The sequence below is a fragment of the Piliocolobus tephrosceles genome, chromosome 3 (genome assembly GCF_002776525.5).
Source record: "Piliocolobus tephrosceles isolate RC106 chromosome 3, ASM277652v3, whole genome shotgun sequence".
Classification (NCBI taxonomy): domain Eukaryota; kingdom Metazoa; phylum Chordata; class Mammalia; order Primates; family Cercopithecidae; genus Piliocolobus; species Piliocolobus tephrosceles.
Genome location: NC_045436.1, coordinates 137,137,205 through 137,153,341, shown reverse-complemented (window position 1 = coordinate 137,153,341; position 16,137 = coordinate 137,137,205). Strand labels below are relative to the sequence as shown.

Sequence of the window (16,137 nt, the reverse complement as noted above, 5' to 3'; positions counted from 1 at the left end):
CCGGGTTCAAGCAATTCTCCTGCCTCAGCTTCCCGAGTAGCTGGGATTACAGGCACACACCACCATGCCCGGCTAATTTTTGTATTTTTAGTAGAGACAGGGTTTCACCATGTTGGCCAAGCTGCTCTTGAACTCCTGACCTCGTGATCCCCCCACCTCAGCCTCCCAAAGTGCTGGGATTACAGGCGTGAGCCACCATGCTCAGCCAGGAAAAGGAATTCTAAAATTCATATGGAACCACAAAGGGCCCCAAATAGCTAAAGCAAACTTGACCAAAAACAACAAAACTGAAGATATCACACTTCCTAATTTTGAACCACATTACAGAGCTATAGCAATCAAAGGAGTATGGGATTGGCATAAAAACAGGTAGAGATCAATAGAACAACATAGCCCAGAAATAAACCCATAAATATACAGTAAACTAATTTTCAACAAAGGTGCCAAAAATGTACAAGGGGGAAAGGACAGTCTCCTCAATAATGGTTCGGGGAAACTGAATAGTCACATGCAGAAGAATGAAATTGGATCCTTATGTTACACATACACATATATCAATTCAAAATGGATTAAAGACTTAAACATAAGACCTGAAACCATAAAACTACTAGAAAAAGCATAGGGGGGAAGCTCCATGACACTGGTCTTGGCAATGATTTTTTTTTTTTTTTGGATTTGATACCAAAAGCAAAGGCAACAAAGCAAAACAAGTGGGACTATGTCAAACTAACAAGTGTCTGCACAACTAAGGAAACAACAAAATGAAAAGACCTCCAAAATGGGAGAAAATATTTATAAACCATATATCCAAACAGAGGTTAATTTTTCAGAATATATAAGGAATTCATACAACTCAATAACAACAGTAAAAAAGCCCAATTTAAAAATGGGCAAGGTACAGAATAGGTATTTTTCCAAAGGAAGACATACAAAAACCACAATGAGGTATCTCACATCCACAATGGCTAGTATCAAAAAGACAAACTATAACAAGTGTTGGTGAGGATGTGGAGAAAAGGGAACACTTGCATACGTTGGTGGGAATGTAAATTCGCACAGTCATCTTGGAAAACAGTGTGGAGGTTCCTCAAAAAATTAAAAATATAACTGCCAAATGATCCAGCAATTCCACTACTGTGTATATATCCAAAGTAAATAATATCACAATCTCAGAGAGTTATCTGTACCACCATGTTCATTGTGGCATTATTCACAATAGCCATAACGTGCTGTTGTGAGTTTGGTTTGTGAGGAACTACACACAATGGCTACAATCTCTGTTCCCTGAGAAGCTGCAGGGGCTAGTCAGAGTCCACACTCCTGAGACTTTTACCTTTCTTCAGGACACAAATAAAAGAGGTCAGATGATGACAGCTGTTTCCTTAACAGCCAGGCTGTTAAAGAAAAAAATCAGTGACTTTTGGGGACATGCCGGTATACCTCACTAAGTAGAATGGGCCAGCCTGTTGCCTACTCAGAGGACCTTGTACAGGAATGTGATGCAGGAGGGCTTTGAGGCTGTTGGCCTTCCCAACATCACCCACCTCCAACCAGCTCTGATATCTCAGCTAGAGCAAGGCAAAGAGCCATGGTCCACCCAGCCACAGGGGGCCTTGAATAGGAGGAACCCAGAACAGGCTCACAGGATGCATCTCAAAAACCAAGAAGATTTACCTACTCAACTGAAACAATATCACATACAATACCATTTAAATTCCTCAAAATCATCAGTGCTAGGAAGTCAGAACAAAGGCTTCATTCTTTTTTCTTTTTTTTTTTTTTTTGTCAAGGCATTCACCAAGTAGTACAAAGGCTTAATTCTTTACCTTTAAATACCAGTTTTCAAAGTAAGGAGTTGATTTAAGAGTCACCTTAAATGATGTCAAATGAGCATTTTCTTCTGTAGATTCATGGATTTCCATAGATTTAATGTTTTTCAATTAATTAAAATTATGTATCTGGATGTTAAAAAAAGATGAATGGATAAAGAAATCATAATATATATCTATATATTATATATTTTATATATATCTCCACTGTATTAGTCTGTTCTCACACTGCTAGAAGACATACCTGAGACTGGGTAATTTACAGAGAAGAGAGATTTAAGGCTCGTAATTCTGCAAGCTGTACAGGTTTCCGCTTCCAGGTAAGCCTTAGGAAACTTACAATCACGGCAGAAGGTGAAGAGGAGGCACGCACAGCCTTCACATGGCCAGCAGCAAAGAGAGAGGGAAGGGGGATGTGCTACACACTTTCAAATGACGACAGCCGGATCTTCTGAGAACTCACTCACTATCCTAAGAAGAGCAAAGGGGAAATCTGACCCCATGATCCAACCACCTCAAACCAAGTTCCCTCCCCCAACACTGGTGATTACAATGCGACATGAGATTTGGGTGGGGACATAGAGCCAAACCATATCATGCACACACACGCAACAGATTATTATTCAGCCTTAAAAAAGAACATCCTGCCATTTGCAACAACATGGATGAACCTGGAGGACATTATGCTAAGTAAAATAAATCAAACACAGGAAGACAAATACTGCATGATCTCACTAATATATGGAATCTAAAATTTAAAAAGCCAATCTCAGAGTAACACAGTAGAATGGTGTTACCGGAACCGGTGGGTGGGAGAAAAGGGGAAATATTCGTGAATGGGTACAAACTTTCCATTTATAAGATGAGCAAGTTCTGAAAACCTAATGGACAGCATGGGTTTTCTCATCTTGGGTGATGGGAAGCAGTGTGGTGGTGGTGGCAGCAGCAGGGACTTCTTCACCCAACTTCCTAATCCTGGATTGCAGCTACAGGTCCATTCTCCAGTCTCTAGAGTATCCAGAGGCAAGGACAGCAACAGCACAAGCTCTAGATTCCAGCACCGCCCCAGCGGTGCCCTCAGAGCTCTCCTTGTGGGTAATCTCTGATTGATTTGGAGTCAAATGTGGCAGTCCACCTTAAAACCTGCTGCTTGGCCCTTCTAAAATTCAGTAAGCACCTAATACCTTGCATTAAACCTCTTCTAGCTTAAAATACTCAGGCGGGTTTATTTTCCTGACAATGAATACAGTACATAAATGTTTCCTAAAGGAAAGGTGGCAGCTGCACACCCTGAGGGATGGCTTGTGATGTCCTCTCATTCATTCCCTTCTGGTATACTGCAACACATTGCAGTTTACGGGTGCCCAACTAAGTAGATTTGCAGATCTCATTTGAATTATCACAGCACTCACAAACGGACAAATGGATCCTTAAAAGATTTTTACAAAGAAGGACATATTATGCATATTATTAATAAATCAAAAATAAAGAAAAAAATACAAGCAAGCAGAATGGAAACGGCAGAGCTGGCAATTGCTGTTACCAATATTAGTGTTTTATCAAAAATTATAAGGTAAAAAAGTGATTATTTTGTAAAACATAAAACTTTCAGAAGAAAACAGGTGAAAATCTTCAGGACCTAGGACTGGTTGAAGAGTCCATAGACTTGACACAAAAAGTACAATTCGGCCAGTTGTAGTAGCTCACATCTGTAATCCAAGCACTTCGGGAGGCCGAGGCAGGCAGATTACAAGGTCAGGAGTTCGAGACCAGCCTGACCAACATGGTCAAACCCTGTCTCTACTAAAAATACAAAAATTAGCCGGGTGTGGTGGCGGGTGCCTGTAATCCCAGCTACTCAGGAGGCTGAGGCAGGAGAATCACTTGAACCCGGGAGGCGGAGGTTGAATGAATCATTGCACTCCAGCCTGGACGACACAGTGAGACTCTGTCTCAAAAAAAAAAAAGGTACAATTCGTAAAAGAAAAAAATTGATTAATGCATTATATGGCTCAGCACAGTGGCTCACACCTGTAATCCCAACACTTTGGGAGGCTGAGGCAGGAAGACTGCTTGAGGCCAGGAGTTCAAGACCAGCCTGGACAACACAGCGAGGCCGTCTCTACCAAAAACAAAAACAAAATTAGCTGGGCATGGTGGTGGTGCAGGCCTGTAGTCTCAGCTACTCTGGAGGTTGAGGTGGGAGGATCACTTGACAGGAGGTAGAGGCTGCAGTGAACCATGATTGTACCACTGCACTCCAGCCTGAGTAACAGAATTAGACCCTGTTTCAAAAAAAATAAATAACAGATGACTATATGAAAATGCAAAAGTTTTGTTCTGTGAAAGATCTATTAAGAGGATAAAAAGACAAGTTTCAGATGCGGAGAAAATGTTTACATACCACATAACTGTCAAAGAACTTCTACCTAGAATATATAAAGAATCCTCAAAACTCTACACTAAAAAACAATCCCATTTGCCCCTTAGGGAAACAGTTAATTTAGGGAAAGGCATATTAAAACCACAATATTATCACTACAATACTATTAGAACCGTTAAAATATAAAATAATGATAATATGAAATGTTGGGAAGGATATAGAGAAACTTTAATATGAAATGGAACTTTCCATTTATTGCTGGTGAAAACATATAGCCACTTTGGAAAATAGTCTGGCAGTTTCTTACATAACTAAACATACACTTACAATATGACCCAGCAATTGCACTCTTGGTCATTCATCCCAGACAAATGAAAACCTAAAAACTGTGCATAAATATTCCCAGCAGCTTTGTAGTTAACAGCCAAAACCTGGAAATAGCTCTTATGTTCTTCAGCAGGTGAAGAGTTAAACTATGTACTATGCTACCTTCATACAATAAATACTACTCAGCAATAAGAAGAAATGAGCTATTACATGAGATAGGCTGGGTGGTTTTCTAGGACTTTATACTGAGTGAAAAAGTCAATCACAAAAGGTTACATACAGTATGATTCCATTTATGAGACATTCTCAAAATGACAGAGTAAAAAGAAAATTAGTGGCTGCCAGTAAATAGGGAAAAGGAGGTAGGAGGGAACCTTGAGCTTCATGAGGGAGTTTCTTGGCAGTGGTGGGACAGTTCTATATCTTGACTGTGGTGATGGCAGTGATACAAATCTACCTGTACATACACATCTAAAGGCATCTACAAAAATTTTATCAAATTGCACAGAACTGTACAAACACATATACATATAAGTGAGCACATTAAAAAACATGAAATCTGAATATTAACAATATTGTATCAGTTTCCTAGTCCAAGGTTACTAATATGTTATCTTATGTAAGATGTTACAACTGGGAGAAGCTGAATGAAGGTGACATAGGGCTCCCCGTACTATTCTCACAACTTCCCATGAGTTGATAAATACTTCAAAATAAAAAAAAAAAAATTATTTTTAAGTGATGACATTCAATCACATTTTTCTTATTTTACAAATTACTAATATTTTAAGTGGGATCAAAAACATGGAACTAATACATTTTAAATTATTCAAAAATGTTTTTCATCCTTATCACATTGTTTTTTGTTAATGTCTTTTTTTTTTTTTTTTTTTTTTCCTGAGATGGAGTTTCACTCTTGTTGCCCAGGCTGGAGTGCAAGGGTGCAATCTCAGCTGACCGCAACCTCCACCTCCCAGGTTCAAGCAATTCTCCTGCCTCAGCCTCCTGAGTAGCTGGGATTACAGGCATGTGCTACCACGTCTGGCTAATTTTGTATTTTTAGTAGAGACAGGGTTTCTCCATGTTGGTCGGGCTGGTCTCGAACTCCCAACCTCAGGTGATCTGCCTGCCTTGGCCTCCCAAAGTGCTGGAATTACAGGTGTGAGCCATCATGCCTGGGTTAATGTCTTATTATGAGCATAATTTATAGTATCTAGTTTACAATAAATAAGCATATACATACTGGGAATGAAGACTCAATTTTTTATACTGCCGAAATAAAATTTTTGCAGACCTCTGTTACACAGGCTACAAAATTCCAAACTACTATCCATTCCTTAAAATTTTTACTTGGGGAAGAACATTAGAACAGGAAAAATGTTAGAACAAGAAAAATACTAAACTAAGAATCAAAAGCACAATTATTTTTTGTTTGTTTTTTGTTATTTCCTTTCAAATCTACATCTGCAGAAAAAGAACAATTCTAAACAAGTCACAACCTCATTCTCATCTATAAAATGCAGAAATTCTACTGTATGATTTCTAAGGACATTCTAGCTCCAAAAACATTAACTCTAAGGCAGGAAAAAGTGAAACAATGAAAAAATGCATGACAAACTATAACTAGTATTTATTGAAAGTATATTCAGGGCTCAGAAGTATCAGGAATATTACATACAAAACATGATCTAAATTCTATCAACACAAATACAGAAAAAGGCATCTATAAAGATAATTTTACCTCAAAGAAAACAGATTAAGATCCAGTTTAAATAAAAATATTTAAGTAATAGATACATCTGGCTATTTTACATGCAATCTCATAGTGCTTTAAGACTTTTAATTTCTGCTTTTTGAATTATATTGTAACAAACAATATACCAGTACATCTAAGTATCCTGGTATACACGCTTAGGGTTTTGATGGTTCTTACAAGAAGTAGACTAGCAAGTCATTCTAACAGGAAAAACAGTTCTCCATCCACTTGGTTAGATGTAACAAGACAATTTTTAAAGGTTCATTATTCAGAGGAAGTTAACCATCCACAAGGTAGTATCTACCATCCTGTTAATACCACCCTCAGCTATACAGAAGCATCACTTAGCCAAAACAGAGTCAGAAACCAGAAAAAAAGCACAAGTCCTCTAAGCAGTAAAAAACAAGTCCCTAGCACTGAAGCTCCATGCACAGGAAGTCTTTTGGTTCCTCACCCAGAGGAACATGCTGTCATTTTCATCCACCATTCAACAAGTACTGTATTGGGTTCTGTTCCCACAGTACACAGAAAAACATTGAATTAGAAAGAGGAGACTACTATGGCCAGGCATAATGACAGCAAACAAAATGAGAGCAAACAAAGAGATAACAGTTAACAATAAAGTAATAAGCAAATCAAACCCCCCAAAAGCAGACATGATTTAGAAAGGAATGGTTTCACCAACACACAAACAAAATATGATTGTCTGTATATTGCTGGCTGAGGACACTAATTGGCTGAAGTTCCTTTCGCAAATAAATTATTGTGAGTTCACTGACATCCCAGACATACGAATGTCACTATATCTACTGACTACTTAATAAGTAAGGTGATAAGTATTAATAATGGATATGTACCATCTTTTAAGATGGAAGGATGCAGGTTATATTTTGGGAATTTTCTGTAATTGTTTCCATTAACTATACTTTACACTTTTATAGGCTAGCAAGTCTTTGTCTTTTTAAGATTATTTTGAATGACTCTTTTTAATAGTCATTCACTTGATAGTCACATAAGCCCTGCTGGTAGAGGCAACAGTGAGCCGTGATTGCACCACTGCACTCCAGCCTGGGCAACAGAGCAAGATTCTGTGTCAAAAAAATAAATAAATACCTTTCTAAACTTGGATCTACATACATCAAGGGATGATGTATTTGAATCTACTCAAAGTATTTATACACATTGAGAGGGATCAAGTTACACAGGAATGTACATTTATTAAGATGTACATTCACCAAACTAATATTTTTAACCAGTATTATAGATGGCATAACCCATCTGAAGTTCTAAAATGGAAAAATAAAATTACAAATTATCTTTCCAGCATTCTTTACTATTGAATTAAATTAAATCACATCTGAAGCTTACCCTGAAATGAAGAGACCTACCAAAAAAAAAAAAAAGAACAAACTGAGGAATTTCGAGAAGTGTAAATATTACACTGAAATTCGTTCAGGCAACAAAGAACATACAAATGGTTTATATCCTAAAAAGCAAGGCTGCACTGCAGTAAGTAAACAAATTAATGTTCCTTTTTCATCAATTTTCAGATGTTCTTAACAACAACAACACTTTAACCTTTCTGAAGCATGGACGCTGAAACAGAGGTGTATCTTACAACTACTGTCATCCGACAGCAGGATGCAGTTGGTGAAAACGTTTGGGTGATTCCTCCAGGAAAGATCAAGAAAGCACCAGCATCAAAGTGTCTTAGGTTTGATCAAAAATAGTCACTCAAAATAGTCTTAAAAAAAGACAAAGAAATGATCAGAAGCCTATAAAAGTATAATCAACAGAGACAACTACAGAAAATTCTCAAAATGTAAACTGCATCCTCCTACCTTAAAAGATAGTACATATAAATTACTTATCACACTCCTTAGCAAGTAGTCAACAGATTTAGCTATTATTATTATAAGATGGATGATAAAGACTAGTCAAGCTGATGAAAATATCTGTGATCATAGTGATCAGCCAATCAATAAGCACTTCTTAATGGTCTACCAGGTCACCAGCAATACGCAAGAGTATTACAAATCCATCATGATCAATCTAAGAAGGACTATTTTTTTAACCAGTAAGGGGCAAATGTCACATCACATTCATCAACGATTAGAACTAAGTACTCTTAACTTCCTTTAAAGTATTGCCCTTTATTTGAGTCCAGTCTGTAGAACTTGAAACCTAAATTGTTTACTTGAAGAGAGTCATCAAATGATTATGTTAGTATAAGTGTTACCAGAATCAGTCTAATGATTTTCATAGGGAAAAAAAAAAATCTTTTCCTATTATTCTCCAGGCTTAAGTAGAATAACGATGGGTTAAATTTTCTCTTAAAACCTTTCTACGGTGGCTCACACCTGTATTTCCAGCACTTTGGGAGGCTAAGGCAGGCGGATGGCTTCAGCCTAGGAGTTGAAGATCAGCCTAGGCAACATGGCAAGATCCTCTTTCTACAAAAAATAGCCGGGTGTGGTGGTACATGCCTGTGGTTCCAGCTACTCAGGGGACTGAGGTGAGAGGATCACTTGAGCCCAGCTGGTAGAGGCTACAGTGAGCCATGATTGTGCCACTACACTCCAGCCTGAGAAACAGAGTGAGACTCTATATCAAATAAATACATAAATAAGTACCTTTCTAAACTTGGAGCTACCCACATCAAGGAATGATGTACTTGAATCTATTCACAGTACTTATACACATTGAGAGGGAACAAGTTACACAGGAATGTACATTTAATAAAATGTTACTTTTTATTTATATAGAATGTCCAAAATAGGCAAATGTATAAACAAAGAATATAGATCAGTGGTTGCCTAGGGCTGGGGATGGGGTGGGGATGGGATGAAAAAGTTCTAAAATTAACTGAGGTTATGGTACACAAATATACTAAACACCACTGAATTGTACCTTTTTAATAGGTAAATTATATGGCATATGAATTATATTTCAAAAAGCTGTCACTTTAAAATTCTAACTCTTCACAAAACTTAAATCAAAATTGCTGCATTATGGTCAAATTCCACAGGACCTACTACCCCTCTGTCAGACATTATTCCTGGCCCAGTTGACGCCATCACTGACAGTGTTACATGGTCCCTTTCTTAACACTCCAATCTTTCCCCCACAAATATAAAGATTGAATGGGGAAAGGAGGGTGGTAGGGGGTCTATTTTGTCAAAGTTAAACATATTTCACACTGAATTTTAATACAAAAAATTTTTTTTGTTTTGTTTTGTTTTGTTTTTGAGATGGACTCTTGCCCTGTCACCTAGGCTGGAGCACAGTGGTGTGATCCTGGCTCACTGTAACTTCCGCCTCCTAGGTTCAAGCAATTATCTTGCCTCAGACTCCAGAGTACCCGGGACTACAGGTGTGTGCCACCACACCCGGCTAATTTTTTGTATTTTAAGTAGAGACAGGGTTTCACTATGTTGGCCAGGCTGGTCTCGAACTCCTGACCTCAGTGATCCACCTCAGTGTCCCAAAGTGCTGGGATTACAGGTGTAAGCCACCACGTCCAGCCAATGATTTTTCATAACAAAAAGCACAAATCCTGGTAAAGACATCTATTTATTATAGCATTTTGAGCTTAAAAGAATGTATTACTACTATGTCAGCAAAATATGAGTTATTTGCTAGGATACCAATGTAGTCTCATAATATTCTTTGAAATGCATGATTTCTGTAAAGCATAAGGAAAGACACAACTACATTTGCAGAATTTCAGAAATATTTTGCCCCACAGCAACAGCAGTGTTTGCAATCCCAAAAAACAATTCTAAGCTAACAAGTTTAATTCAACAGGTTCCATGGACCTTAACCCACCTCCGTGGAAGACCAGGTTTGTGTGCTAGGCTATTTTGGAAGAGGCTATGCAGAACAATAAGCAAATGAGTGAATAATAAGTTCACCAAAGGGTGCACTTCATCTAAGCTACCTTTAATCCACAAGTTCCACTCTGCACTGGTCTATTTAAGGTTCCTGCTCAGAGGAGCTCGTAAGCTGTGACAGAGACAAACTTAATCTTACCCTCAATGCCTAGCATGGTACACACTATAGGTGCAGTTCTCAAAAGTCTGCTAAATGAAAGGAGATTTTTTTTTCAGCTGATTAGGCCGCCTGGCTGCTTACAGCTGGGTTTTCTAGTTAGGATTCTTTGGAAAGCCTTTCTGCCCTCTGGGGTAGCTTAAAGAAGCACGTGGAACAACAGACTCTTCTCACCTACTTTATCAGTCTAAACTGTAGCCCCCTTTTTATAATTAGCAACCTAACGTTTGAGTGATTCCATCGTGAACAAATCTACATTTCTCCTTGGGCTACTATGAGGACTGCCTGCTGGGAGTCTCAAAGCAATTTTTAATCCTCTCTCTCTCTCTCTGAGTAGGAGGAGGAGGAGGAGGAGGAGGAGGAGGAGAAGGAGAAGGAAGAAGAAGAATCAAGAAATGAGAAGAAATCAAAGTGTGTACTCCAAAAATATTCTGCAGTAAACTGTTCAGGCACACAGGTTTTGATCAATTTTTGCACAGATTATGAAGTCTACATTTTGAACACAAACATACCAGTGGCAGCCTTGTATCCTAAGAAAAGGTAAAAGGAATCAGAATTACTAGGCCTGGATAAATTATTTTTAAAGATAAGTATATAAAAAATGATTAGTTTTCTCCACTCCCAATAAACATAATTTACTAACTAAAATTTGCAAACATGAGAGAGAGTTTAAGACAGTCCTACACAGAGGTTAAAAAAAGAAAAAGAAAAAAAGGAAAAAAAAAACTGAAAGAATAAATAACCATTAACAATGTTACAGTGTGATAGGAGCAGTGTTATGTGACACTTTTCATTTCTTTTTCTTTTTTTTTCTTTTTAAAAATAGAGTCAGAGTCTCCCTATGTTGCCCAGACTGCTCTTCAACTCCTGGGCCCAAGCCATCTTACTGCCTCAGCCTCCCAAAGTGCTGGGATTACAGGTGTGAGCCACCATGCCCAGCCACTTTTAATTTTGAAATTATGCATTTCTTTCATATTAATATTTTACAACAAGCATGTGAAACTTTGATAAGGAAAAACTTTTTCTCCTTTAAACACATACACACTTTCCCCCAAATAGAACTAAATTTAAACTTATTTATAGTAAATGATTTTCCAGAATACTGGTGAGCTATTAAAACTGCCCAAGTACTTTAGGCAACAGTAAAAATGAAAGGGCTCTAACTTCTGTTAATTTTAGCAAATTCCACAATCTAATAAAAGAAATATACACACAGCCATACTGTAAGTCAGACCATGGCTTGTACTGTAAGAGGATTTTACAGGAGTAAAAACAAAGAATAATCACTTGGGATTAGGAGAAGAGAGGAAGAGCTTGCAGACAACGTGACATCTGAGCAGGGCCAGATGGATGATCCCTGTCACTATGTAACAACAGTTGAAATTCAGAGCACATACTGTATCTCCCCAAAATATTTTATACATAAAAATAGCTCTAGTAGAGAACATAAACCCAGTCTACTCCCAAAACTACTTTATTAAAAAATGTATTTAAAAACATATTCTAAAATCTGCTAAAGCCATGAAAACTTGTCCACTTCAATCATTTCAATTACGTGAATCCTGTGTCACTGTTACTTTGTACTTGTTACTGCACTGACATACCCACTGTCTTTTTCCTAAGAATCTTAATTTTGCACCTTCTCACTAAACTGTATACATCTGATTTGCTGGCTCTGGGTTTAATTTAAAAAAAAAAAAAAAAAACTATTGAGAGCAAGACTGTCATCCAGTTATACTTTATCTCCAGAAATACTCTGTCATCAGTTTCTAAACTTTACATAGTACCGTTTAAATAAAAGTATACTCAACAGATGTTATTGAGTATTCTACTTTACATAGTACCGTTTAAATAAAAGTATACCCAACAGATGTTATTGAGTATTCTACTTTACATAGTACCGTTTAAATAAAAGTATACTCAACAGATGTTATTGACAGATACAACCTAGTTCTGAATAATTGTGACAATGTGTTCACCATCACAAAAGATGTCTGTGGAACAGATATTATAAACAAATCACAATTTTGTTCACAAAATTCTTTGTTATTAAAAAAAAAAAAAAAGAACCTCTAGATTGACATATCTTCCCCCAACAGTAAGCCAATTGCTGGCCTTTAGTATAAAATCTTCCGAAAGGTGCTTATTTAAAAAATTAATTAACTGAAGCGGCCTTTACAGGACATTATCTTTTTCTGTCACAAAGACCTAAAATAACACATTTACTGGGTAGTAAAAAGGTCCGAGGTGATACAGTGAATCCACACAGAAATGGAGGATAATCCTAGCTCCCAAAGATCTCAAGAAACAGTTCGTAACTCAAGAAATGTGTTCATAAAAAACAGTATGTTTAAAACAATGTAGAAAGCACAAAAGAGGAAAAAGTCTTTTTCAGGAAATACAGTCTAGATATTTCAAAGATAATTATTTCTGAATGTTTTACTTATATGTGCTCTTTTAAAAGTTGAGAAATTCTTTTATTGTTTAAATAAATTAGTAAGTAAACAAAAACAGACTTTAAAAACTTAGTTTAACTGTCTACTTACTATAAGATGGGAAGGAAGATTATGCCTAGCTGCTTGCCTGACATCCTTATCACAGAAATGGATCAAAGAAAAAAATAGAAAAGAAGGAATATTAGGTGAAACAATGCCAGATACCATCAAGATTACTACAAACGGCCAAGCACGGTGGCTCAGTCTGTAATCCCCAGCAGTTTGAGAGGCCAAAGCAGAAGGATCGCTTGAGGCCAGGAGTTGGAGACTAGCCGTCTATATAAAAAATTAAAAGGTGAAACCACTATCCCTACAAAAAATAAAAATTTGAGCTAGGCGCAGTCGTGCCCACCTGTAGTCCCGGCTACTACGGAGTCTGGGGTGGGATGATCACTTGAACCCAAAGAATTTGTTTTTGTGTGTCTTCATTTCCTAAGTTCTGTGAGAAGAATAGATTTTTCTTTCAAACATTATCTGATATTGGCCTTCAATTTCCCAAGTAGTTTCTCTATTGTTACTGCTGAGCCTATGAATTTACAATGTTCCACATCACTGGGAAGTTACTAGACAGCAAATTAATCGATGAACACTTCAAAAAGTTGGATTGCTTTAATCAAAAAAAAAAAAAAAAAAAACTGGGTCGCATGTTTCAACAAAATTCCCTCTTTTAGAGAACTAATTTTACAAAATAATTCAGAGTGTAAGAAAAGACACAATGGAATGCTATTTTTGATAATGAGTAGCAGAAAAAAGACCAGAGAATAACACACCCACTGCTACTTTGTTTATACGGTTGTAACTTGCACATGCAAGTACTCTACAAAGTATTGCACAAGAAGAAACTGTCAAAAATGAATGCTTATGAAGACATTCTTCACTAAGGCCTCTAACAAGGAATGTGCTCTCTCTGATTTCCTCAGCAAGTATTGACAGGTTAAGCAGAGTGATAATACTCAAGATGAAAAGACGTATTATACTAGTTTTATCAATAGTAAAAGCTGTTGGTACTAATTATAATGCCTATAAATTCAGTAGCAGAATCAACTTTACAGACGATATCTCCTAGGGAGCACAGCATTTCATAAAACCAACCTTATTCCCATCAAAACCCCTTTCCCCCCGCAATCCGACAGACCTCGGCAACCTGTTTTGTTGTGTCTTTTTTCCCCAACCCTTCCAAAAGAACGCCAGCCAGTGAATCGAGGTAATATTTTCTGCAGTTCAAAGGTAAGGGCAAATTCAGCTCTACTAAGAACTCTTGTTCCTCACCAGCACACACCCTAACGCCCCCCCGCCTTTTTTTCTTTTCAAATCTTGGCCTAGGAAAGATTAATGCAACCATATCATTGCAAATCCATAAAAATGCGATTTCAGGTGGCGAGGAACGAAACTAGGATGGCAGGAAAGACCAGCAGCAATCAATCATTTCGCCCTAGAAACCAGCCTCTCCAGAACGCAGGAAACCAGGCTATGCCCAAAGAACCTGCCGCCCGGAAGCAACAACTTCCATCAAACGGCAAAGAAAAGTTGTAGAGCTCAGCGCCCAGGCACCCTGCCCGGTGCCGAGACTGAGAGCAGCAGGCACTCCACAGGCCGAGTCAGCTCGCGGGCGGTGGCCGCAGGGCTGGCCCTGGCTCCGGAAAGCTCCGGGTCCCAGGGTGCGCCAACGGCCCGGGGCGGCGCGGGCACAGCGCCCGCACCCCTCCCTAGGGCCGCGAGCAGTGGGCGGAGAGACCAGAGCAAGGGAAAAGGCGGACAATGCCCGGCCGGGCTGGCGCGCTCCGCCGGTCCCCGGCAGCCCTGCCCGCCGGGGCCCACTAGCCGCCGCGCTAAGTTTGCTCCTCAGCCTTCCCTTCCCAGCCGGGGCGGTGGAGCCGGGACAGCTGAGCCGTGGTCGCTGGTCTTCCTCCACCTTTGCAGCGCCGCCGCCTTCCTCCCCGCGGGGCGGCTACCGCGAGTCGGTGGCTAGGCGGCGCGCGAGCAGAGCAGGACGCGCGAGAAGGCGGCAAGCGAGGGGGACCCGGGCACGCGCGAGGTTCGAGCCAGGCACGGAAGGGGAAGGGGACGCGCGGGAGAGCTGGGCGCGCGGCAGTCCCCGAGGAACCGCCGGAGCTCGGACGGGCTTTCGTTTGAGGCTGGGGTTGCGCCGCGGTTTGGTGTCCGTTACGACCGCCGGCCCGGGCCGCGCCGCTTGCCAGCCATCCTGGACCGCCTCCCCACAGCGCCCACCAGGAAGGGCAGCTGGCGAGGGCCGACCACCTCGTCTCCCGCTCAGGCTGGGCTGCCGGCGGCGGGCATCCCGGCGCCTGCCCCCGAGCTGGAAGAGAAAGTGAAATGAAGCGCCTTTCCCTAGTCAACACCTACCCGTCCCCAGTCCTAGTACAGCTGCCTCGCTCCTCCAGCGCCGCCGGTCCCCGCCCTCGGGCCCCTGGCTCCGTTCTCTTGACAATGGCGCGTCCCCTTTAAGGAATAATCCGAACGGAACCGATCTTTGGTTAAACCTCCCTCCGACTCTGATTTTAACCGGATTTCTCTCTCGCTCTCTCCCAGAGCCCGACGGGCGCCCGGCTGTGCTGCGAGCTCTTCCCACCCCTTCCCTGCCCTGCCCACCCCCTGGCCTTCCTGATTGGCGAGAGACACTACAACAGGAACAGCACTCCTCCCCCTCCACTGGCCTGGCCAGCCGCCGCTCAAACTTGCTCCCACCTTCTCCCCGCCCCTTTTCCCGGGTTGGTCCTCCCTCTAATCATTCTCTGCCCTCGCCTCAAATGTCGCTTTGGAGCACTGGCAGTCAAGGCTCACCCTCCCGCCTCTGGAAAGCGAACTTTATTTTTATTGGTGAAAGTACATCTTCCTGTACACTTGATTGGGCAAAGAAAGAGCCAGTCTGCACGCCCCCTACCATTATTACTCTCCCTTTACGGGCTTGAGAAACACAGCCGTAACGTCCTCCCCGCTTTGCCTGCTAGGAACGACTTTCCCTTTAAATGTTGTTAGGGGTCGAGAACAAACTCATATCCTATATTGAGGAAAGCTGGAAAGGGACAAGAGAAAAATTCGAAATTTTCTCCCGATGAGTAACGTATCCAGAGCTGGCGCCCGGATCCTGCGGAACCTTATCCAATGATCCAGTGAATGGAATGGTTAGAATTGAGTTAGAATACCTGAAAGTCCAGTGCTAATTCGTCCTGAGATGTACTTAACAAGTTTCATCCACTGTCCGCTCTACTCATACCATTGATTGCACTGGCATTTTGCCACCCGGAAGAGCTTTAATCAAGTTATCTGCAAACCTGG

The 16,137-nt window shown here is 40.3% G+C and overlaps 1 protein-coding gene across 1 annotated transcript in view; it reads right to left on the bottom strand.

The window, feature by feature from the left end:
- Window positions 1-15,305, bottom strand: part of FRYL (FRY like transcription coactivator) — a 286,322-nt gene extending 271,017 nt beyond the window's left edge. Inside the window, exon 1 of the mRNA XM_023224475.3 lies at window positions 15,205-15,305. The gene's annotated coding sequence lies outside the window, so the exon portion shown is untranslated. The remainder of the gene's footprint in view (window positions 1-15,204) is intronic.
- Window positions 15,306-16,137: the final 832 nt, after the last annotated feature.